Raw genomic sequence first — 24,800 nt, 5'->3', positions numbered from 1 at the left:
TTGCAATAACAACAACTCTTTTTGTTGGTCAAAAGTTAAAACAGACTGTGAGGGAGATAAGTTTTGTGCTTGTACGTCCTGAATTTGCTCCATTGTAGATGATAAAATTCCTTTATTTACCAATTTATTTTCCAACTCAATTTTAATAGTACTCTCTTTCAATCTCTTATCACTAATCGTAATTTCATAAAACTCCGCAATTCTTAAAAGCTGCTCTTTTGTGCACTTATCTAATGATTCACGTGAAGGTGATTTAGCAAACTTTTCTACATCCGCCATAAACGCATCACAGAATGCAAGCAACTAATTGTGCAAACAAACACTTAGAATTTTCCCCCTATCTACCTTCCCAAATAATCTAACTTACTAGACCCTAATCTTCATGTAGTTACAGGCGGGGGGAAATTAAGCACACGAACCCAATGGGTGAAATTGCAACTAGTTAAACCAGCGACAATTCACAACACCACGGAGGTGCTCCCGAGACAACCGCTACTACCCGCTTTCACCACAACACTACAAAAACAACAAAACCGACTTGTCTCAAAGGAAACAAGTCGCTTAGCCTATCCGGGAAAAACTCCAAGTAAAACAAACAAATTTGCACAACAGTTACTTACCCGTCCGTGACTTCGAACGGCGATCGAATCATTGCGAGCTGCACAAATCACTGTCAGGTGTGTCCCTAAACACAGAACTAAATTGCGCAGTGACGTCAAATTATTCAAATAGGATTTCCCTCAAAACGTCACAAACAAAAAACCATCTCAAAACTGCGTTCAAACGAATGAATGAAATCAAAAGCAAAAACTCGACAAAACAAATGAGTTTATCAAATATTTCAATCATTCGCAAACTATCAAACAAAAAACGACGAGCCCCCATTTGTTACGCCCCATGGCTCAAAAGGACGTAACAAAGACAGGGACACACACAAAAGTGCCAAAAATGTACGAAATTTATTAACAAAAGAGAACTATACAGAAAAGAAACGACGTAACATGAGATTGTCAGGAATCAGTGGTGTAAAGTTAGGTGAATGCATGAAGTGTGATGGACTGTAGTAATGTGGGATGCAAAAGCATAAACAGAAAACAAACGGAGCAAAGTCCAAAATGCAGCCGCGCCCGCAGTCAATTTTCATAAGGCCCTTTTTAAGAGAAGAGACCGGAAACCAACAGCAGGTGTCCTCGATAACCACGCCCACCACAAGCTCCTTTGGAAGGCAGCACAATTCCAGTTCAACTCAGGGATGACGCACATAGGTCGTCACAATAGGAAACATAAACATTTACCTCAGTAACATCTATATGCGTTCATTAGAATTACGATGCGATAAAATGGCGCTAAACATACGCACATGAATTACACGCGCACCGTTTCTCCTCATTCTATATGGACTGAACTACAACATGAACTGATGACAACGAACTGATGACAACAATCAGACATACAGCGGTAACATTATTGCAATATGACGGGTATAGAAAGATACATTCATTTACATTCAAGCACGCACATTCACCACTCAGAATGAAACCGAAAGTATACTTCTCCGGCAAAACTACAGTCAGCGGTCTGTACACGCACAACTTTTAGTCACATGCCCAAGAACAAGACTACCCTTACAAAACTAATAAAGAATTTAGTACTCATGTTGCATGTTGCCACTGGTAAGCTCCGCTCTGCTGTTGTTTACCTAGGCGCCGTGCATGCACGTGTGAAAAAGTTGCGTGAGTAATTTCGGTCAGGTGATCGTCTTTTTTGATCGGCGCTTTTGGGGTTCGCCGATCAAGCTATTTTTACCCAATATCGGCCGATCATGATCGGTTGCCGATCGATCGGAGCATCACTACACTCTATTATATGCACACTCAGCTACACACACCACTCATACATCTTTACAGTAATTTCAATTTCATAACATGTCTATCAATTTTCTTACCTGGAATGTCCGTGGAATTGGCTCTCAATCAAAGAAGGTCAAAGTCTTGAATCACTTAAATAAACTACAAGCTGACATATGCCTTTTACAGGAAACACATCTATCAGATTCAGATCAAGATAAAATCAAATCATCCGAATACAATCAGTTATTCTCAGCTCACTACAATACAAAACAAAGAGGAGTATGCATTCTAATAAATAAAAAAATCCCATTTGTTCATAATACCACTGTTATAGACCCAGAGGGACGATTTATTATCATAAACATCTCAATCAATAATAGACCAGTTACAATTGGCAATCTATATGGCCCAAACTCAGACGACCCATCTTTTTTTCAAAACTTCTTTTCCACCATTTCAAATCTTTCTAATTGTCCAGTCATAATAGCAGGGGATTTCAATACAGTTCTTAACCCAGCAATAGACCGATCAAATAATTCAAGTAATAGACGCCTTTGCCAGTCAGCAGAAATCATAAAACAGTTCATGAGTGATTTTGGTCTTGGCGATAGTTGGCGATTACAACATCCAAATGTTAAAGAATACTCGTTTTTCTCACCGGTCCATCATACATATTCCCGTATTGATTTTTTTTCTCACTAGTAATTCTCTCTTATCAAATATTTCAGAATCAAAAATCCATCCTATTGTCATTAGTGACCATGCCCCAGTAACATTAAAATGGAACAGAACTGAATCTCATAACCCTATTACCAGGTTTAACATATCTCTCCTGAAAGATCCAGATTTTGACAGGTATTTTAAAAGGGAGTGGGCTTTCTTTCTAGAAATGAATGACTTCTCTGAATCATCTCCCTCCCTTTTGTGGGAAACAGGAAAAGCAGTACTTAGAGGGAAAATAATTTCATATTCCGTTTACAAAAAAAAAAAGGAAAAAGAACAAGAAGCAGAATTGGAACAAAAAATAAAACAACTTCAAAATATCAATATAAACAATCCAACAGAAGAAACGCAAAACAAATTAAGAGAATACAAATTAAAACTAAATTCAATAATTAACAAACACACTCAATTTTTGATTCATAGGCTTAGGCAAGAAGAATTTCATCATAGTAACAAATCTGGCAAATATTTGGCAAATCAACTTAAACAAAACAAGGAAAAAGCAACCATTTCAGTTATTACAGACTCAGCAGGGAAATCTATCAACTCACCAGATGAAATCAATCATATCTTTCAAAATTTCTACAGCAAATTATACTCAGCAGAAAAAGACCCAAATCAGAATGACATCAACTCTTTTCTCAATAGTATCACTCTGCCACAACTGAATGAACACCAAAAAATAGCCTTGAATCTCCCATAACACAACATGAACTTCATACAGCATTGCAACATATGCCTAATAATAAATCACCAGGTCCTGATGGATTCCCTGCTGAATTCTACAAACACTTTTGGTCCACTTTATCACCACTCTTTTTCAGAATGTTAATTGAGTCACAACAAAAATTAAAACTACCAACAAGCATGAATACAGCTACAATTTCACTTCTCCTCAAACCAAATAAAGATCCCAAATTACCATCAAGCTACCGTCCCATCTCTCTGATCAATGCTGACATTAAAATCATCACTAAAGTATTAGCCTACAGAATTGAAAAGGTCATATCATCTATAATACATCCAGATCAAACCGGTTTCATTAAAGGAAGACTAGCATCCACCAATACACGCAGACTATTCGACTTAATGCATTATTCTTCAAATCATAAAGAAAAAACCATCATAGTCACTTTAGACGCAGAGAAGGCATTTGATAGGGTAAACTGGAAATTCCTGTTTTCCACATTAGAGAGGTTTGGTTTCGGGGAGTCATTCATTAATTGGATCAAAATTTTATATACATCACCTTCAGCCACTGTTATCACCAATGGACTAACATCACGTAGCTTCACACTGCACCGGGGTACTAGACAAGGATGCCCACTTTCCCCCTCATTATTTACCATTTTTATTGAACCACTGGCAGCAGCCATACGTCAAAACAGTTACATTAAAGGAATTCAAACATTAAACATACAGCACAAAATCAGCCTTTACGCAGATGACATACTATTATATTTACAAGATCCTCCATCATAATTACAAGAAACAATTAAGCTTATTGATTCATTCTCTCATATTTCCGAATACTCGGTCAACTGGAGTAAATCATCTATTCTCTCTTTAAACCATAAAAGCTTGGATGTGACATCTCAAATATCACCTATCCCTTTCTGCACCAATCACATCACATATTTAGGTATTAATATTTCCCCTAGGCTGTCAGACCTAGTTAGTCTTAATTTCACCCCATTACTCAAGAAAATAAATGACGATCTTCAACGTTGGATGAATTTACCACTATCCATTATGGGCAGAATATCAGCAATAAAAATGACTATACTCCCTAAAATAAACTACTTATTTTCAATGATTCCAATACAACCCACCCTCATCTGGTTTAAATCTCTGGACTCAATCATTACCAAATTTTACTGGAAAAATAAGACCCCTAGAATTAAATTGACTACTCTACAGAAACCCAAAACACAAGGAGGATTAGAAGCACCACACTTCTACCACTACTTTCTGGCTAATCAGCTTCAATATATAAATGGATTCACCCAAATACATTAGAATTCACATGGCTAGATATTGAGCAAACAATTTGTAAAGACATTAGCACAGATTTTACAATTAATAAAAAGCCACTTAACATGCGCACATGGGCTGAGAAGGGCATCACACAACTTCAGCACATCTTTCAAAGTAATAATCTGGCTTCCTTTTCACACTTGGTCCAGAGATATGGCATCAGGAGTGATAGTTTTCTGGAATATCTACAACTCAAATCATCTATCCAATCAAAAATCAATATTCGGACTGTCAATCTTGACCTTTCACCATCGATTTTAGAATTAATTAATATTTCATCCTCAAAAAAGCTTCTCTCCAAAATATATAAAATAATAATAAAATCAGACAACACAATAAGTCTACCAAATACGAAATGGGAATCAGACCTATCTATCACTCCTGATGCTGATTTCTGGACACAGATTTGCAAAAATATCTATTTCATGACAAAAAATCCCAATTTGCAACTTATACAGTACAAGGTACTTCACAGATCTCACCTAACCGGACAAAAATTGTTTAAAATGGGATTCTCTTCAGAAACATGTTCACATTGCACCCAAAATAACCCAGACACATATATACACGCCCTTTGGAATTGTACTCCAATTAAAATATTTTGGGAAAATGTCATTGAATCACTATCCATCACTATGGGATGTCACATCCCAGTTTCTCCATCACTCTGTTTACTAGGCGATATATCTGTAATCAGTTTAAATAATGTTAACAGTCAATTACTCCTAGTGGCACTAGCTATCGCCAAGAAAACTATCCTCATGAACTGGAAATCAAGAAGTTCCATACATATCGCATCCTGGAAGAATTTATTAATTGATTACATTTCGATGGAAAATCTTTCCAGTTCATTTTACAGTACTACAGATGAATTACACCCCTTTTGGTCATCTCTCCTTACCCTCCAACAGTCATAAATCTGTTGACCTTCTTTGTCTGAGACCAACCCCTAAAAAGCATCATCACCTATCTGTGTTAATTTGAATATTAATATTTGAGTGTTTTTGGGATAAGTGGAGGACAACAGCAAGGTTAACCAATTAATAATTATGTGTATATGCGTGCAGGTATGCGTATATGAATATGTGTGTGTATGGGCTTGGGTATATGTATGTATATATATATATATATATATATATATATATATATATATATATATGTGAGTATGTGTATGTATGTGTATACATATACCCGCCTAATATTACTATTATTATTATTATTATTATTATTATTATTATTATTATTATTATTATTATTATTATTATTTATAGTTAGATGTATGTGTGTATGTATGTGTGTATATATATATATGTGTGTATGTATGTATATGTATATGTGTGTGTATGTATATGTATGTGTGTGTGTATGTATGTATGTATGTGTATGTATATATATATATATATATATATTTTTTTTTTTTTTTTTTTTTTTTTTCTCCTCTGTTTTTTTTTTTTTTTTTTTTTCTGGTCACCGCAGGGCTACGTCATCCAGGTCCATGACTAATGTGGTGAATTTGAAATATGGGTGGGTGGGTGGGGGCCGGGGGCGTGTATCCCCGCTACTTTTCACCTGAGCTTGCGTCTCAGGGACCTCTTTCCCTGGCTGGTTCTGGCCTGCATGTCTCACTATTTTAATGCACCATCTATTAGCTGTAATACAAACACACCTATTGGAATGCTCAATTTAGATTTTATATATTTATATAAAAGTAGGACTATAAAGAAAAAAGAAAAAATGTGCGAATATATACACATACATATAGGGTAGGTGGGCTGTGTGGGTGGGTCAGGTCCTTGGCCTGGGCTGCCCTCACATCTTGCCTTTTTAATGCATCACAAATTAGCCGAAACACATAATCCTCTACACATCTATACACTTAATAATTATTATATATATATACACACACATATAGATATATATATTAAAAATAATAGTAAATAAATAAATCTCTATAAATTACAAACATATAAGGAAGGTGAGGCATGTAGATGCTGACGGGATGGCTAGGGTTTTGAGAGACGGGTGGGGGGCCTTTGGGCCCTGCTGCTTTTTCCCTCCGGCACTAAAGTTCATACGTGGCGTGTGGTGGCCATGGGGGGATCAGAGGCAAGCCAGGGGAAGGAAAAGGCAAGAGGGGAAGGGAAAAAGGGAGAAGGAAGGGGAAGAAGGAGAAAGAGGGGGAGGAGAAAAGAAAAAAGAAAAAAAGAAAATCAATATTATTGTTATTATTATTGTTATTATTATTATTATTTATTCTCATTGTTATTTTTTAAAGTTATAATTCAATACAAAATTATAATATTACTTGCCTTTCTGATTGTCCTCCACCCTTTCCAGATCTCCATAAATCTCCTACTTGTTGTTATTATTATTGTCATTTTTTATTATTATTATTATTGTTGTTGTTATTGTTGTTATAGTAATTATGGATATTATTATTGCTATTAATATCTGATATCTTCAAGGGCTTCCTTTTTTTATCTGTTATTACTATTATTACTACTACTATTATTATTATTATTATTATTATTATTATTATTATTATTATTATTAATCTGTTAGACATTATTTCACCTAGGTACTACCTCTCCCACCTCAAGTTGCAATAACTGGCTCACATGCGCAGGCATTCACATACACACATGATCATAATTGTTCACAGATATAGAAATACATGCACTGTTATATGGATGCACTTATAATATTGGATATCACTATATATGTTGAAATTGAGTGTGTATCTGGCTTCTTTATCTAAATAATGTCATTCTTTTTTAATTTAATTATTCTGTTTTTGTTACGTGTTATATGTTTAGTGTAATACTGTCACATTCACAATTGCAACATCTCGTTTATTTAATTCGTTTTTGTTACGTGTTATATGTTTGGTGTAATATTGTCACATTCACAACTGGCATAATAAAAAAAAAAAAAAAAAAAAAAAAAAAAAAAAAAGATGGCTGTTGCCCAAGCGTTCTATCAAAAGATGGCCTGTGGCCCAAGTGTTCTATCAAAAGATGGCCTGTGGCCCAAGCGTTCTATCAAAAGATGGCCTGTGGCCCATGCGTTCTATCAAAGATGGCCTGTGGGCCACGTGTTCGATCAAAGGACGGCCCTGTTTCATGTCGCAATCAAGGATACCAGGAGCATATGTTCATTTTCATGATGAAAAAAAAATAAATAAATAGTAATAATTATAGCGGTTCATTAAGATAAGCATGAATGGCACTCATCTACATCTAATTTGTTCTCTTCTTTCTCCATCTAAGCCAGGAACCCCAGGATTCACGACCGTTAGGTAATTTTAAAACCGGCCTTTGGGGGTGGGCCCCGTTCCGGTGGATCCTTAAGTCCTTTTAGGGGGGAAAAAAGGGGAAAAGGGGCAATGCGACTCCCTTCGGTTATAATTCAATAACTTTCAATTAGAAACTGTTATATGAAAAAATCTTTTTTATCTGGTATATCCTGAGACCTAGTGGAATCAAACAAAACAATTTGCAAAGAACTGAGACACCTAAATCCTGAGTAACAGACTTTAAAAAAAAAAACTTTTGAAAAAAAAATCAAAAAGCGCCTATGTTTTTTTTGTTTTTATTGTAATATTTGAAATCTATATAATGTTATTTATAAATAATTACACTGATATTATGTAGTTTAAAAGGATTTCTATACAATGAAACCATTTTTTTTTTATTTCCTCCATTGTATGTGTATAGGGGAACCATTTGAATTTAGGTAGGCCAAATGCAGGCGGAAATCCCCCAAATAGCTGCAGAGCTTAAGGGGCTAGATACTACAGCAAGATGACCCGTGGGTTATACATCCGTCAAACAGTGTACACGCTATAGGTTCAAGTGGCTGCAGCTTATGCTGCCTTCATGCGCTATCGTAATTATGGTAAATTCCAAAGCTATCAAGACGCCCGTGGCCCATGCGCCAAAAGATGGCCTCCATATTCAATCATGCGCTCTATCAAAAGATGGCCTGTGTATTCAATCATGCGTTCTATCAAAAGATGGCCTGTGTATTCAACGGCCTGTGTATTCAATCATGTGTTCTATCAAAAGACGGCCTGTATATTCAATCATGCGTTCTACCAAAAGACGGGCTGGGGCCCATGCGTTCAAAGGACGGCCAGCAGCCATGCGTCCTATTAAAAGATGGCCTGTGGCCCATGCGTTCGATCAAAAGATGGCTGTTGCCCAAGCGTTCTATCAAAAGATGGCCTGTGGCCCAAGTGTTCTATCAAAAGATGGCCTGTGGCCCAAGCGTTCTATCAAAAGATGGCCTGTGGCCAATGCGTTCTATCAAAGATGGCCTGTGGGCCACGTGTTCGATCAAAGGACGGCCCTGTTTCACGTCGCAATCAAGGATACCAGGAGCATATGTTCATTTTCACGATGAAAAAAATAAATAAATAAATAGTAATAATTATAGCGGTTCATTAAGATAAGCATGAATGGCACTCATCTAAATCAAATTTGTTCTCTTCGTTCTCCATCTAAGCCAGGAACCCCAGGATTCACGACCGTTAGGTAATTTTAAAACCGGCCTTTGGGGGTGGGCCCCGTTCCGGTGGATCCTTAAGTCCACCTATCTTTGGGGGTTAGCGGAGCCCCACCTTCATCTTCAGGCGGGACTCGTTGTTTCCGTACCCTCTGCATGCGAGTTACGAACGGGGCCTACGCCAAAGAACCGGATTGGTTGCTGAGCTTCTACATAAACGTAATCGGTACAGTATAAATTCTCCCGAGTCTTTCTGGTAGAAATGAAGCCAGTACAAGGTCTGGCAGGAAAAATCAATCGTTCGCGTCACTAATTACCTCCTCATCTCCCAATCATATCATTACTGTAGCTTTAAAGTGTAGCGCTTACCATGTCTGAGTTTGCAGATGCAGTCGCTCCAGCACCTCCATCCTCCCCACCTCCACCAAGATTGAATCTTCCTCCAACTCCTCTACTCCACCAAGCCGGGTCATACCTCTATTTACCACATCACTATCAATCAGGCTATCCCCTCCTTCTTGAAGACTCAGATCGTCATCCTCAATCCACACCATCACCAGTTGGCCCCTTCCTGACTCCGCGGGGGGTTAGCGGCGCACCCACCTTCATCTTCAGGCGGGACTCGCTGTTTCCGTGCCTTCTGAATGCGAGTTACGAACGGGGCCTACGCCAAAGAACCGGATTGCTTGCTGAGCTTCTACATAAACGTAATCGGTACAGTATAAATTCTCCTGAGTCTTTCTGGTAGAACTGCTGTTCTGCCTAGTTTCTGGAGGGAATGCATCATGTTCTGCTTTAGAATGTATAGTAATAATGGAATTCATGGTTCCCTCAATGAACTGCAGCTCCCCAGAACAAGCAGCACTCATGCAGCCCCAAACCAAGATTCTACCACCACCATGCTTGACTGTAGGCAAGACACAATTTTCTTGGTACTCCTCACTAGGGCATCGCCACACATGCTGGTCACCATCTGAACCAGACAAGTTTTTTGAACCGGACATGGTTTCAGTTATACATGCTCTTGGTTGTCTTCAGCAAACTGTTTGCGGGCTTTCTTGTGAGCCAGCTTCAGATGAGGCTTCCTTCTGGGATGATACCTATGCAAACCAACTTGTTGCAGTGTGCTGCGTATGGTCCGAACACTGACAAGCTGACCTTCTACTTCTGCAACCTTTAAAGTAATGCTGGAAGCACACATGCATCTGTTTTTTAAGACAGGTTCTGCTCCTGACACACAGAACGAGTGCTCAACTTTGTTTATCAACCCTTGCAAAGCCTGTTACAAAAGGAATCCAACCTCTAATAGTCCTGGCCATCTTTGGGGAGAGCAACAATTCTAATTTTCAAATCCTCAGAGTTCTTTGCCACGAGATGCCATGTTGAACATCCCGTAGTCAGTATGAGAGAATTGTACTTTAAGAATCTAATTTTAACTGCTCTAAAACAAGATACACATCTTTGTATGGTTAGGGGTGTACTCACTTTTGTTGCCAGCTTTTTTGACAATAATGGTTGAGTTGTTGAGTTTTCAGAGGACAGTAAATCTAAACTGCTATACAAGCTGCACATAAAATACATCCAAGTTTAATTTCTATATTATTGTCCCTTGAGAAGATATACTAAAATGGTTGCTGAAATGTGAAAGATGTACTCACTTTTGTGATATACTGTAAATACATTTCAGATATGCTCATTGAATGTAAACCTAACATTGCACTCAGATCACTAGGATAGAGTCAGTTAGAAATGTTAGAAAGGGTTCACACAAAACAAGGGGAATTCTAGATATTCTTTTCTAGATATTTTCTAAATATTTTAGCATTTTCCAAAGTTTTTGTCAATATGGTTTTAGATTCTAGTTCTTGCATGTTTCTTTTAACATCTAAATTTTCAAGGTCCTATATCGTTCAATCCCAGAGATATGGGGCTCCCCTTCAGTCGAATCACTTTGACGTTACATTGGGATCTCACTTGAGACAATCATCTCCGAGCCATATAGAAAAGGCCAATGAACATTGGTGAGTGGTATTTGCGTGCCAGGCCACTCCACCATACATACGGGTAAGATGGCTGCACGCACACTCATTCAGACTTTCGCTGAGGAGCCTCTCTCTTCGATCCTGAAACCAATCTTTCTACAAACTAGAAGAAAGAATCCTTTTCCTGCTGTTCTTCCCCGTTGCCGACTGAAAGAGTAAATCTAAAAGAGTGATTTCTTGGCAAGCCGCCAGCGGGATCCTGCAGTCGGTCGTTTTCACGGCCTCAACAAAGCCTCCTGCTCTCCAGCGAGCAAGCCCCATTGAGTGCACAGTGGTGTCGCTGCTCCATCGGAGGTTGACTCTGATCTCTTGGCTATGCTCCTCCGAGAGGCCAGAGGGATTGGCCTTGAGGTTCCTTCTGAGCCTCCGGTCGATCCCTCGAGGCTGGACGACTGGTTCCTTGGGACGGTGCCGCCACGCCCTCCCCCGGTGCCATTCTTCCCGGAGGTGCACAAGGCTGGTTAAAACGTGGCAGGCACCCTTTTCATCTCGCCCGCGCCCAGCTCCTCTCCCCTCACCACCCTTGATGGCGGGGCGGCCAGGGGATACGAATCGATTCCACGGGTCGAGCGTGCCGTGGCGGCGCATCTCTGGCCACGCTGCGCTGCCACCTGGCAGGATCGGCCGCATCTCCCCAGTCCAGGGCGTGTGAGCGCTCGTCCGCCCTTGCGGGCCGTGTTTTTCACGCTGCTGGCCAGGCTGCCTCGGCCGTGCATGTTATGGACCCCGCAGGTCTATCAGGCCCAGGCAATAAAACAGCTTCATGAGGGTGGTCCTAATCAAGGTATTATGCAGGAACTCCACCGACTTCGACCTCCGGGCGTCGAAGGTCACGGCGCGGGCCCTTGGTCAGGTGATGTCCACGGCTGTGGTCCATGACCGACACCTATGGGCGACAAGGCACGCATTCTCGGCGCTCCCATCTCCCAGAGTAGCCTATTCGGCGACACTGTTGGGGACTTTGCCCAGTAGTACTCGGCAGTACAAAGGCAGACGGAGGCGATCAAACACATCCTGCCACACCATGAAGCTTCCATCCTGCCGCCGGTGGCTCAGCCTCCACCTGCCCGTCTCCGACAGCGCCCCCCTGCGGCTTCAACATCAACAGCTTTGACCCCCGCGGAGGCCCACGACGCCAGGTTGGTGGAGAGGGCCCGCAAGCGCAGAGCTAGCCGCAGACCAGGGCTGGGTTGCAGCCATCTGCCTGAAGGGCACCCACTGCCGCGTCTCGATTTTTCACGGGCACACACCCCTTCTGTGGTCTGTTTCCTGGGGTCAAGCGCTTCAGTGCGAGCTGCTTCCATTTGGCTTCCATAAGGCCTTCTTTCCTCTTCGGCAGACAGGGATTTGCGTCTCCAACTGTCTCATTGACTGGTGCTTTCCAGCCCACTCGCGAGTTCCGTTGAGCGAATCCGGGGACCTGGTGCTTTGGCACCCCTGCCATCTGGTCCTTGAGGCCAACTGAGGGAAGAGCAAACTCTGCCTAGTCCAGAGGATCTCTTTTCTCGGTCGGGAGCCCGACTCGGTCCACAAGACAGCCCGCCTTACTACCAAGAGGGCGTAGTCAGTGCTGTATTGCCTGAGTTTATTCAGGCGCAACTCAGCGGTCCCTCTTAAAACTCAGAGGCTCCTGGGGCACATGACAGCTCTAGCTGCACTGGCGCTAAGCTTGTTTCATGTGAGACTGCTTCAGCACGATCGAGTCCCATGATGGGCATGGCATCTCGGCTCACTCTGGACTGGCGTTTTCCTGCAGTATTGCCGACTAGTCAGCCCGTGGCCTACCACGGGTTGAGATGCCGTGTGCAATGGGCGCTTACAGCTCGTCCAACATCTGCTCCCACGGAGTCTAACGTGGCAGATTTTGCTACTTGCCATTCACACGATGTCAGGGAAACTCAACCGTGCAGCCTATCGGCTCCCACGGCAGTCCACCCACCCTGCAGAATGGCGACTCCACCCCGTGACATTGCAGCTAGTTTGGAGCTATATCGGCAAGGCCCAGCCACATCCACTCGCCCTTCCCGATTCCTACCATTGCCAGCTGCCTCTTCTCAGAGTGACACTGCTTTCCTTCCTGCAGGAGAATTTGGAGTGCAGGCTGTCCCCTTCGACTCTTAAAGTGTACGTCTCCGCTATCACAGCGTACCATGATGCAGTAGATGGAACATCCCTAGGTAAGCACCCACTTGTCGTGAGGTTCCTCAGAGGTGCCAGGATGGTTAATCCTCCAATACCGCACCCCACACCCTCCTGGGACCTCTCGGTCGCCTTTCAGGGCCTGCGGGACGCCCCTTTTGAGCCACTCGCCTTAGTCGAGCTAAAATTTCTGTCGATTAAGACAGTGCTCCTGACGCCCTTGGCTTCCATCAAGAGGGTTGGGGACCTACAAGCCTTCTCTGTCAGTGAAGCGTGCCTAGAATTCAGGCCCGGTTATTCTCACGTCATCCTGAGACCCCGGCCCGGCTATGTGCCCAAGGTTCCCACCACAGCTTCCGATCAGTTGGTGAACCTGCAAGCTCTGCCCCTGGAGGAGGCAGATCCAGCTTCTGTGATGTTGTGTCCAGTTTGCGCTTTACGCATATATGTCGACCGCACTCGGCACTTCAGGCACACCGAGCAGCTCTTTATTTGCTTCAGAGGCAGCAGAAAGGAAATGCTGTCTCCAAACAGAGGTTGGCTCATTGGGCGGTAGATGCCATATCCCTGTCATACTTGTATCAGGGACTGCCATGCCTCTTAGGTATTCGTGCCCAATCCACACGGAGTGTTGCCTCATCCTATGCGTTGGCTCATAGTGCCTTACTAGCAGATATCTGTAGAGCTGCAGGCTGGGTGACACCGATACCTTCGCCAGGTTTTATAACCTTCGCGTAGAGGCCGTCTCCTCCCGTGTCCTAACATAAGGACTTCAGGTGAGCGGGAGGTCGGCTGGTGTCACAGTGTCAGGGTCGTGGCCTTTTCCTTGGGTCCCAATGTAAGTTCCCAATGTAACGTCGAAGTGAGGTTATGTAGGTAACCCTCGTTCCCTGAAGGAGGGAACGGAGATGTTACATTCCCCTGCCACGCCCCTGGAGTCGTGCTGACACAGGCACGATCGGCTCCTCAACGAAAAACCTTAATGAGTGTGCTTGCAGCCATCTTATATACCCATATGTACAGGGGAGTGGCTTGGCACGCAAATACCACTCGCCAATGTTCATTGGCCTTTTCTAAAAGGCTCAGAGATGATTGGTCTCAAGCGAGATCCCAATGTAACGTCTCCATTCCCTACTTCAGGGAACGAGGGTTACCTACATAACCAAGACGATCTCAATGAGGCCCCATTTTTAGATTGTTGTTTATCACCCATTTTCAGTGTTTGAAAACTAAATGTTGGTCATTTTGTATACAGCTGAAACTTAGACAACTTCTGAAGAATAAATTAGAATTGTGTCTTGTTTCCCTCTATCAAAATAATACCTGGCTGGGTGCTAAAAATGCACTGAAATTTAGTTTTAGGCATAGTTGGTAAAATGCTTTCGCCACACATTGCATCCACATCAATAAACGCCTCGGGTTTCGTATGAAACCCTAGTTCCTCTAGGGAACGAGACGCTGCGTCACTACGCTTTGGGAACGCCTCCAGTGTACCCAGGCTCTGAATCACGTGTGTAATCAGTCCAATAGAGAATCGCGTGTGACGTCACGGACGAGGTGACGTCAGGAACCAGGAAGCTATAAAGCACATGCGGTGAATGCAGCCGGCAGCTTCTGCCACCAGGAGTGCTGCAGGGATGTCTGAATTGTGGTAGGCGACGCAGCGTCTCGTTCCCTATAGGAACTAGGGTTTCATATGAAACCGGAGGCATTCCCCTTCGGGAACGTCGGGCTGTGTCACTACACTTTGGAACGATATGCCCACGCCGCCAGAATTCCAAGCCCTGCTCTGTGTGTGGAGCAGGTGGAGAGAGAAAGGGTGAAAGTAGCCCGAGTGGCACGAGGGCCTCAGCCTCTCTCGTAAAAGGGCGAAAGTAGCCCTGAGTAACGCTGCTATCAAGTATGAAAAGCGGCCTCAGCCGACATAGGAATAGGGCGAAAGTAGCCCGAGTGAAACGAGGGCCTCAGCCTCACTCGCAAACGGGCGAAAGAAGCCCGTGGCAAAAGGGTGAAAGTAGCCCGTGGTAAAGGGCGAAAGTAGCCCTGGGTAAGGTGCGGCCTTAGCCGTCTTAGGAGAAGGGCGAAAGTAGCCCGAGTGAAACGAGGGCCTCAGCCTCACTCGCAAACGGGCGAAAGTAGCCCGTGAAAAAGGGGCGAAAGTAGCCCAGGGTATTGTTGTTGCCAAGCTTACCACATGCGGCCTCAGCCATCTTGGGAATAGGGTGAAAGTAGCCCAAGGTAAAGGGCGAAAGTAGCCGAGGTAAAGGGCGGAAGTAGCCCATGGTAGAAAGGGAGCACCTGGGTATAAGGGCGGAAGTAGCCAAGAGTAGACAGTGCCACGCAGGCAGAGTAAGCGGCCTCAGCCAGCTTGTATAAGGCGAAAGTAGCCCATGATAAAGGGCGAAAGTAGCCCGAGGTAAAAGGGCGACAGTAGCCCGCAAGTAAAAAGCGAAAGTAGCCTATGGTGATTGCTCCTGCCCCCCTCAGGAGAAGGGCGAAAGTAGCCCAGCGTAGTTGTTATAATAGTGCGGTCTCAACCGTCTTAGCATTGGGGCGAAAGTAGGCCGAGTGAAACGAGGGCCTCAGCCTCACTCGTTAACGGGTGAAAGTAGCCCGGGGTTATCGCTGCTATCAAAGCAGGGAACACGGCCTCAGCCGTTGCAGAGAGGGCGAAAGTAGCCCGAGTAAGTTGTAAAGGGAAAATAGTCTCAAGGAGTCTGCTGGAGCAACACACAGTTAAACAGCTCTACTAGTAGAAGGAGCGTCAGAGAGGAGGGCAACAGAGCCCGGGCTTGATAAGGCGGGCTTGCAAGAAGTCCAGTACTGAACCTAACGGGCAGTGAACTGGTTCAATTTGGTGCTGATTGCACCATGAAACAAACATATTCCACTTCCCGGTGTACATTTTTCTCATGGAGGGAGCTCTGGACTGGAGAATGGTCTCAACAACCTTGGTTGAGAGACCGGAAGCTAGGAGCCGTGCCCCCTCAGGGGCCACGCACACAACTTCCAAAACTCCGGGCGGGGGTGCAGGATTGCGCCTCCTGCCTGTGAGAGGAGATCTCTCCTGATCAGAATTTCCCATGGCGGGCCGTCTAGGAGAGAAGTCAGGTCTGAGAACCATACTCGGCCCGGCCAGAACGGGTCCACCAGCAGGAGGCGAATCCCGTCCTGGCGCACTCTTTCCAGAACTCCAGGGAGCAGAGCGATTGGGGGAAAGGCGTACAGGCGAAGCCTCGGCCACGCCTGTACCATAGCATCCAGTCCTAGGGGAGCTGGATGACTGAAAGAGAACCAAAGGGGACAATGTGTTGTCTCCTGGCTCGCAAAAAGATCCACTTGGGCTTTCCCAAACTTTTTTCATGAGACTTCCACCACATCTGGGTGGAGTCTCCATTCCCCGGGCCTCAGCCCCTGCCTCGACAGGACGTCTGCTCCCACATTGAGATGTCCAGGGATGTAAACTGCTCTGAGTGAGAGTAGTTTCCCTGGGGACCACAGGAGGATCTGGTGCGCCAGCTTGTTCAAGGGGCGCGACCGCAGACCTCCCTGATGGTTGATGTAAGCGACCACTGACGTGTTGCCGGTGCGAACTAACACATGGTGACCTCTGAGGTCTGGTCGGAAGTGTTTTAGAGCTAAAAATACGGCACGCATTTCCAGGCAATTGATGTGCCAATTGAGATGGTGCTCGCTCCACCGACCTTGGGCTGAGCGGCCACTCATGACCGCTCCCCACCCGGTGAGGGAGGCATCTGTCGTTAGTGTTACACGACGACAACAAGCTCCCAATGCCGGGCCTTGGGGCAGAAACCATGATTTCTTCCAAATGCTCAGGGCACGAAGGCAGCGCCGCGTGACATTGATCAAGCGGAATGGGTTGCCCCTCGGGGAAAACCCTTTGGTTCTGAGCCACCACTGTAAAGGTCTCATATGCAGCAGGCCAAAAGGAATCACGTTGGACGTGGCTGCCATGAGACGGAGCAGCACTCGAAACTGCTTTACAGTGATTGGCCTTTTTTGACTCTCTTGACTGAGTGAACGATTGATTTTACCCGAGCGGGAGACATTTGTGCCCGCATTGTGGTTGAATCCCAAACTACTCCAAGATAAGTGGTTCTCTGAACTGGAGAAAGAAAACTTTTCTTGGCGTTCAGTCTTAACCCCAGAGACTTCATATGGGCGAGAACGACATCTCGATGTCGAACCGCCAGTTCTCTCGACTTCGCCAGTATGAGCCAGTCGTCTATGTAGTTTAGTATGCGGATGCCCTGGAGTCACAGAGGAGCCAGCGCAGCATCTACACACTTAGTGAAAGTCCGGGGTGAGAGTGCCAGACCGAAAGGAAGAACTCTGTATTGGTAAGCTTTGCCCCCGATAGCGAACCTGAGAAACTTCCTGTGTTGTGGAAGGATGGAGATATGAAAATAAGCGTCCTTGAGATCTATCGTGACAAACCAGTCCTTGGACCTGATTTCAGACACAACCTACTTTATACTAAGCATCTTGAATTTGAGTTTCAGCACTGCGCGATTGAGCAGTCTGAGGTCTAGAATACGACGTAAACCTCCATCCTTCTTTGGAACTATGAAGTAGCGGCTGAAAAACCGCACTCTGCGAGATGAGGAGGGACCACCTCGATGGCCTCCTTCCTCAGAAGGGTTTCTACTTCTTGTTCCAAAACCAGAGCCTGCTGAGGGGCCACGATAGTAGTGGTAATCCCCTGAAAGGGCGGCGGCCAAGCACCGAACTGAATTTTGTAACCTCTTTTTACTGTTTGCAGGACCCACTGAGATACGTTTGGCAGAAGTTGCCATGCTGCCAAATGATCTACTAAGAGAATCAGCCTCTCGAGGCTGACCTCTGATGGTATTAGAGTTTGCGAGTCCCCCTGTCCCGCTTCGCGAACGGGAGCGAAGCGTGCGTAGGGGAAGCCGCAAACAGTGCACACAATCAGCCACCGCACTGCAATATATATATATATATATATTGTGACGAGCGTCCCGCTTGGATATCAGCGTCGCCCTGGAAACCAACGATGTCCACGCCCTCACGCTCATCACACGGGAATCAGTCTCAGCTGCGTCTCATCAGCCGGCGTCCTCATAAGCCGCGTGCCGGCTGACTCAGTTGACAAACGATCTCCCCACGAGCTCAGACTAATGGTTCTCTCTCTTCTTTCTCAGACAGCAGCTGAACTGATTCCCTCACGTTTCACCGGATCTGCACCGAGCACGAAGATTGAAGAGCACCAACCGTCACGAGTCTCACACAGCCAGCGGCCATCACTTTCACTTTCACTTTTGACTTACGTTTATCAATAAATCCACCCTCCGGGGCTAAATTGTGAGTTTTCTGTCCTGTCTTCCTTCCCACCCGTGACAATATATATATATATATATATATATATATATATATATATATATATTTTTTTTTTTTTTTTAAATGATTTTGTTAGTCATTTGCATGAGTTTACACAGAGATCTGGTGTTTGTCGTTTTGGTTAGTTCATAATTTCGAAAACTGAAAGAAGTGTTTGATTTGTGTTCTCTATATGACAGCGTTAATGTGTTCTTTCTTGTATGTCACAATGGTTAGATTTGTCAAGGCTCAGCACAAGTGTTACTGTGCACCCCTTTTCTCAAAATAAAAGCATTGCAAAATATAAGTACTGTGTTTTAGGATCTTCTACATTAACTTTTTAATGGCCGGTCAATTTTTGAGCAGGAACACCACAAGTGTGACACTGTGCCATTTTATTGTCACGGATTGGCCGGGCTCTAACACCAGTCACACCCAGCGATCACATTCACCAGATTACTGATGAGCACCACCTGCACCCAATCTTCACACAACCTACTTATACACACACCGCAGTTCAACCATTGTCCGGGCACATTAACTCTACACGGACTCATTGTGTCTCTCGCCTCCGAAGCCACAATCTATACTTACCTGAAAGCACTTACCTGTCTCTCTTGTGTTCTAGTCTTGTGCTCCCTGTGTCTCCAGTCCAGTCTGCGGTGTGTGTCCATCCTCGTCTGGTCCAGATCCATCTCCTGCAAAAGAAAGAACGGATAAATCATCTGCTGTACTGCAAGTCACTCTACACCGTGTATTCGTTACTAACCTCTCTGGATCTGCCATTATCCTCGCTGTTTCTGCTCTGCTGCAATCTAATAAACATCTTGAATTGTACTTACCTGTCCCGTGTGTCTGTGTGCATAACAGATGCCCGGACCAAAAACAACAGACAGCATGAGCACAACGGATCCATTCCAAGAGTTGGTAGATTCTCTCATGAGGGCTCTCCAGCGATCTCAAGTCACAACCACACCTGTCACCACTACCGGACCGTCACCATCACCGAGCACTTCTTCTACGGTTCCTTCCAGTCCCATGGCCAGACCGGCACCCTACTCTGGCCGGGCGGATGAGTGCAATGGATTTCTACTTCAATGTTCGCTGGTATTTGCTATGCAACCCATGTTATATCCCACCGATCAGTCCAAAATCGCTTTCATTATTTCATTATTAACAGGAAATGCTCTACAATGGGCAGACACGTTATGGAATCAGAATGGGCCAGCCACACGATCCATCCAAGCCTTCATCGCTCACTTTAAGGAGGTTTTTGGTCAGTCTGACAGCGATATAACAGCAGGAGACCAGTTATATCATCTCAAACAAGGTACTATGTCCATACAAGAATATTCACTGAAATTCAGAACCCTTGCAGCCGCCACTGGATGGAACAAACGGTCTCTCATCACTACTTATCGGCTGGGTTTGGAACCGAAATACGCATGCAACTAGCTGCTTTCGATGATCGAGAGGGATTGGAGAAATTTATACAGTTATCCATCAGATGTGCTGACCGAATGAATGCTTATGGACCAGAAATTACCGTTGCCACGCCTGCACTCATCCGTCCGTCAGAGAAAGTGATTCCTCCAGAACCAGCTCCAGAACCCATGATCTTAGAGTCCGGGAAATTATCAGCTGCTGAGCGGCAGAGGAGGTTGACCCGGGGTCTCTGCCTATACTGTGGAGCCAGTGGACACCTACGATTGAACTGTCCTTCCAGGCCAACAGTTACCAGGGTGAGTGTATTGCAAACGGAAGTTGAGAATTTACACCCTCTGACCACCAATGTGCAACTGTTTACTGCCTCTTTTTCGGTGTCTGCCACAGCCCTCCTCGACTCCGGGACAGCCGGCAATTTCATCTCGGGGTCCCTCTGCCGCCAGCTCAAGCTACGCACTCGTCCCACGACAACCAAGTACAAAATACACTCTATAACAGGAGAATCATTATCCCGCAAACAAGTACAACGGAAAACAGAAGAAATTCACCTTCAAATTGGCATACTTCATAGAGAGAAGATTCAGCTACTGGTTCTGGAGGAAGCCACCATCGACATCATTCTAGGGCGCCCGTGGCTGGTGAAGCATGATCCCATCCTCTCTTGGGGCTCAGGTGAAGTATTGCAATGGGGTGAAAACTGTTTCAAAACATGCTGTCTTGAAGTTCCACGTCCTGTCAAGAAATCCATCCCTGTGTATATCACGTCAGTCGAAAGTCCTTCAGCCCATCAATCTGTCAAGATTCCAGATATCTATTCACAATTCAGCGATGTCTTTTGCCCCAAGAGAGCTTCCCAGCTACCCCCTCATCGGCCATGGGACTGTGCTATTGACCTGGTTCCTGATGCACCGTTACCTAGAGGAAGGATCTACCCACTGTCGCTTCCCGAGACCAAAGCCATGGAGGAGTACATCAAGGAGGCACTCAATCAGGGGTACATCCGGCCATCCACTTCTCCAGCAGCATCTAGCTTTTTCTTTGTTTCCAAAAAGGATGGAGATTAACGGCCATGCATTGATTACAGAGCTCTCAACAAGTACACCGTCAAGTTTAAATATCCCCTTCCTCTCGTCCCAGCGGCTCTGGAACAACTCCGATCAGCGCGCATCTTTACGAAGTTGGACCTCCGCAGCGCCTACAATCTGGTGAGGATACGAGAGGGGGATGAGTGGAAGACTGCATTTGTGACCCCTACCGGCCATTACGAATATTTGGTTATGAGCTACGGTTTAGTAAACGCCCCCTCCGTATTCCAAAACTTCATGCATGAAGTGCTCCGGGAATTCCTCCATCAGTCAGTCATAGTGTACATAGACGACATCTTGATCTATTCCCATAGCGAGGCCGAACATCGCCACCACGTTGCGGAGGTCCTTCAACGACTTAGGGAACATTATCTCTACTTGAAAGCTGAGAAATGTTCATTCCATCAACCCTCTGTACAATTCCTCGGATACGTCATCGATCACCACGGAGTTCGCATGGACGAGGGGAAGGTGGATGCAGTTGTCTCCTGGCCAGAACCCAAAACCGTAAAAGAATTACAGAGATTCCTGGGATTTGCAAATTTCTATCGCCGATTCATCAAGAACTACAGTCAGATTACCAGTACACTCACCAATCTCCTCAAAGGTCATCCTCGAAGCCTCGTCTGGACCACCGAAGCATCTACAGCCTTCAACAAACTAAAGCAAGCCTTCACTCAAGCTCCACTTCTCACTCATCCGGACCCCGATCTCCCTTTCGTCGTTGAAGTGGATGCCTCTACTACCGGAGTTGGAGCTGTACTATCCCAGTATCATGGTACCCCTGCATGCCTCCTTCCATGTGCTTACTTCTCGAGGAAGCTCAGCCCGGCTGAGAAAAATTATGACATCGGAAACCGAGAACTGTTGGCCATCAAGCTCGCCTTAGAGGAGTGGCGACATTGGCTGGAGGGAGCTCAACATCCCCTTCAAGTCCTCACTGACCATAAAAACTTACAATACCTCCGTGATGCCAAGAGACTATGTCCCCGTCAGGCCAGGTGGGCCCTCTTTTTCACCAGATTTCAATTCACTATTTCATATCGCCCCGGATCCAAAAATGCACGTGCTGATGCCCTATCTCGTCTCTTCGAACCTGAGGAAACCACGGACACTCCTGCGAACATCATTCCCTCCAAGATCATTGTCAGTCCCATCGAATGGACATCTCCTCCAGCAGTCGCCACTCCTGAACCCGGGACTCAGCCGGGCTGCCCTCCAGGACGCAGATACATTCCACGCTCACAGCGGGTAGATCTCATTCATACCACTCACACCTCTCTAGGTACCGGTCATCCAGGGGCCAACAACACTCTCTCGCTGTTGTCCGACCGTTTCTGGTGGCCCAACATGGCAAGGGATGTGAGAAGGTATGTGTTGGGATGCAAGGAATGCGCCATGGCCAAGAGTCCTCGTCACCTCCCTGCGGGGAAACTCCATCCCTTGCCTGTCCCGAACCGTCCCTGGTCACACCTAGGAGTGGATTTCATGACCGATCTTCCACCCTCTGATGGAAAGACCTGCATCTTGGTCATTTTCGACCGCTTCTCCAAGTCTTGTCGCCTGATTCCATTGAAGGGTCTCCCTACCGCATTCGAGACAGCCGAATGTCTATTCAACCAGGTGTTCAGGTACTACGGAATTCCTGAAGATATCGTTTCCGACAGAGGCCCACAATTCATATCCCGTGTATGGAAGGCCTTCTTCCGACTCCTAGGTGTGACCGCAAGCCTCTCGTCCGGATATCATCCGCAAACTAACGGACAAACCGAGAGGAAAATTCAGGAGGTGGGACGGTTCCTTCGGACATTCTGTCACGGTCACCAGAGCTCCTGGAGCCAGTTTCTGGGCTGGGCAGAGTACGCCCAGAACTCCCTGCGGCAACCGTCCACGGGACTTACACCCTTTCAGTGTGTGTTAGGATTCCAGCCACCACTGTTCCCGTGGGACGGAGAACCCTCAGACGTACCCGCAGTGGACCACTGGTTCCGGGAGAGCGAGAGAGTCTGGGACAATGCCCATCACCATCTTCAGAGGGCAGTGCGCAGAGCTAAAACCATCGCGGATCGTCGGAGGATTCCAGGTCCTACCTTCACTCCAGGTCAAAAAGTCTGGCTCTCCACCAGGGACATCCGCCTGTGCCTGCCCTCCAGGAATCTCAGTCCCAGATTTGTTGGTCCCTTTACCATCCTGGAACAGATCAACCCAGTCACATACAAATTACAACTGCCACCTCAGTATAGGATTCATCCCACCTTTCATGTTTCACTTCTCAAACCCTGTCACGATCCTCTGCTTCCCTCCACAGAGCCTGGCCAAGAAGAACCCCCTCCCGAGATGGCAGTAGAAGAAGGCACCATCTATTCGGTCAAGGAGATCCTGATGTCCCGGCGTCGTGGTGGTCGTCTCGAATATCTAGTTGATTGGGAAGGATATGGACCAGAAGAAAGATCATGGGTACCTCGTGATGACATCCTAGATCCCACGCTCATTGATGAATTCCATGCTACTCACCCTAACCATCCTGCACCTCGAGGAAGGGGTAGACCACCTCGACGCCGGAGAGTTCGGCCCCCAGGAGAGGGCCGTGGGGAGGGGGGTAGTGTCACGGATTGGCCGGGCTCTAACACCAGTCACACCCAGCGATCACATTCACCAGAATACTGATGAGCACCACCTGCACCCAATCTTCACACAACCTACTTATACACACACCGCAGTTCAACCATTGTCCGGGCACGTTAACTCTACACGGACTCATTGTGTCTCTCGCCTCCGAAGCCACAATCTATACTTACCTGAAAGCACTTACCTGTCTCTCTTGTGTTCTAGTCTTGTGCTCCCTGTGTCTCCAGTCCAGTCTGCGGTGTGTGTCCATCCTCGTCTCGTCCAGATCCATCTCCTGCAAAAGGAAGAACGGATAAATCATCTGCTGTACTGCAAGTCACTCTACACCGTGTATTCGTTACTCACCTCTCTGGATCTGCCATTATCCTCGCTGTTTCTGCTCTGCTGCAATCTAATAAACATCTTGAATTGTACTTACCTGTCCTGTGTGTCTGTGTGCATAACATTTATACAAAATAAAATCATTTCAGGTAAACATTAAAGTAGACTAGTGTGATCAACAGTGCAGTTTTTTATATATTTTTCTCAATATTGCCAAAATTATTAACAAATAATGTTTTTTTCACTCAAAAATTGAGTTGCATAAGCTCGGATAAATGACTCCTACAATTGAACTGTTTGAAAATTAAATATAAAACCAGTCCTAAATAAAAGAAAACAAGTTGATACAAAGATTGAATCCAAGATTGGGTGAAAATGTGGTTAAATTAGTGATTTATAAGCTATTTTTATAGGCCTGTCATTTTTGACCGGGAACACCACAAGTGTGACTATGTGCCATTTTTAAAAAAATAAAAGTTTTTCAAAACAAACTTCCTGGTGAACCATTAAAGTAGACTAGTGTGATCAGTGGTGTAGTGGAGGGTATACGCCACTTCTTTATCAGGCGGATTTGCGTATACCCACTTCTAAATCCCCTCTAATGCGCACCATTAGTGTTTTGCATTAGCCAAAATCATGAGAGACCACAACATCCAGTCATG

The sequence above is a fragment of the Garra rufa genome, chromosome 1 (assembly GCF_049309525.1).
Source record: "Garra rufa chromosome 1, GarRuf1.0, whole genome shotgun sequence".
NCBI classification, from domain to species: Eukaryota; Metazoa; Chordata; class Actinopteri; order Cypriniformes; family Cyprinidae; genus Garra; species Garra rufa.
The sequence above is the reverse complement of the archived record's forward strand: the minus strand, read 5'-3'. Positions refer to the sequence as shown.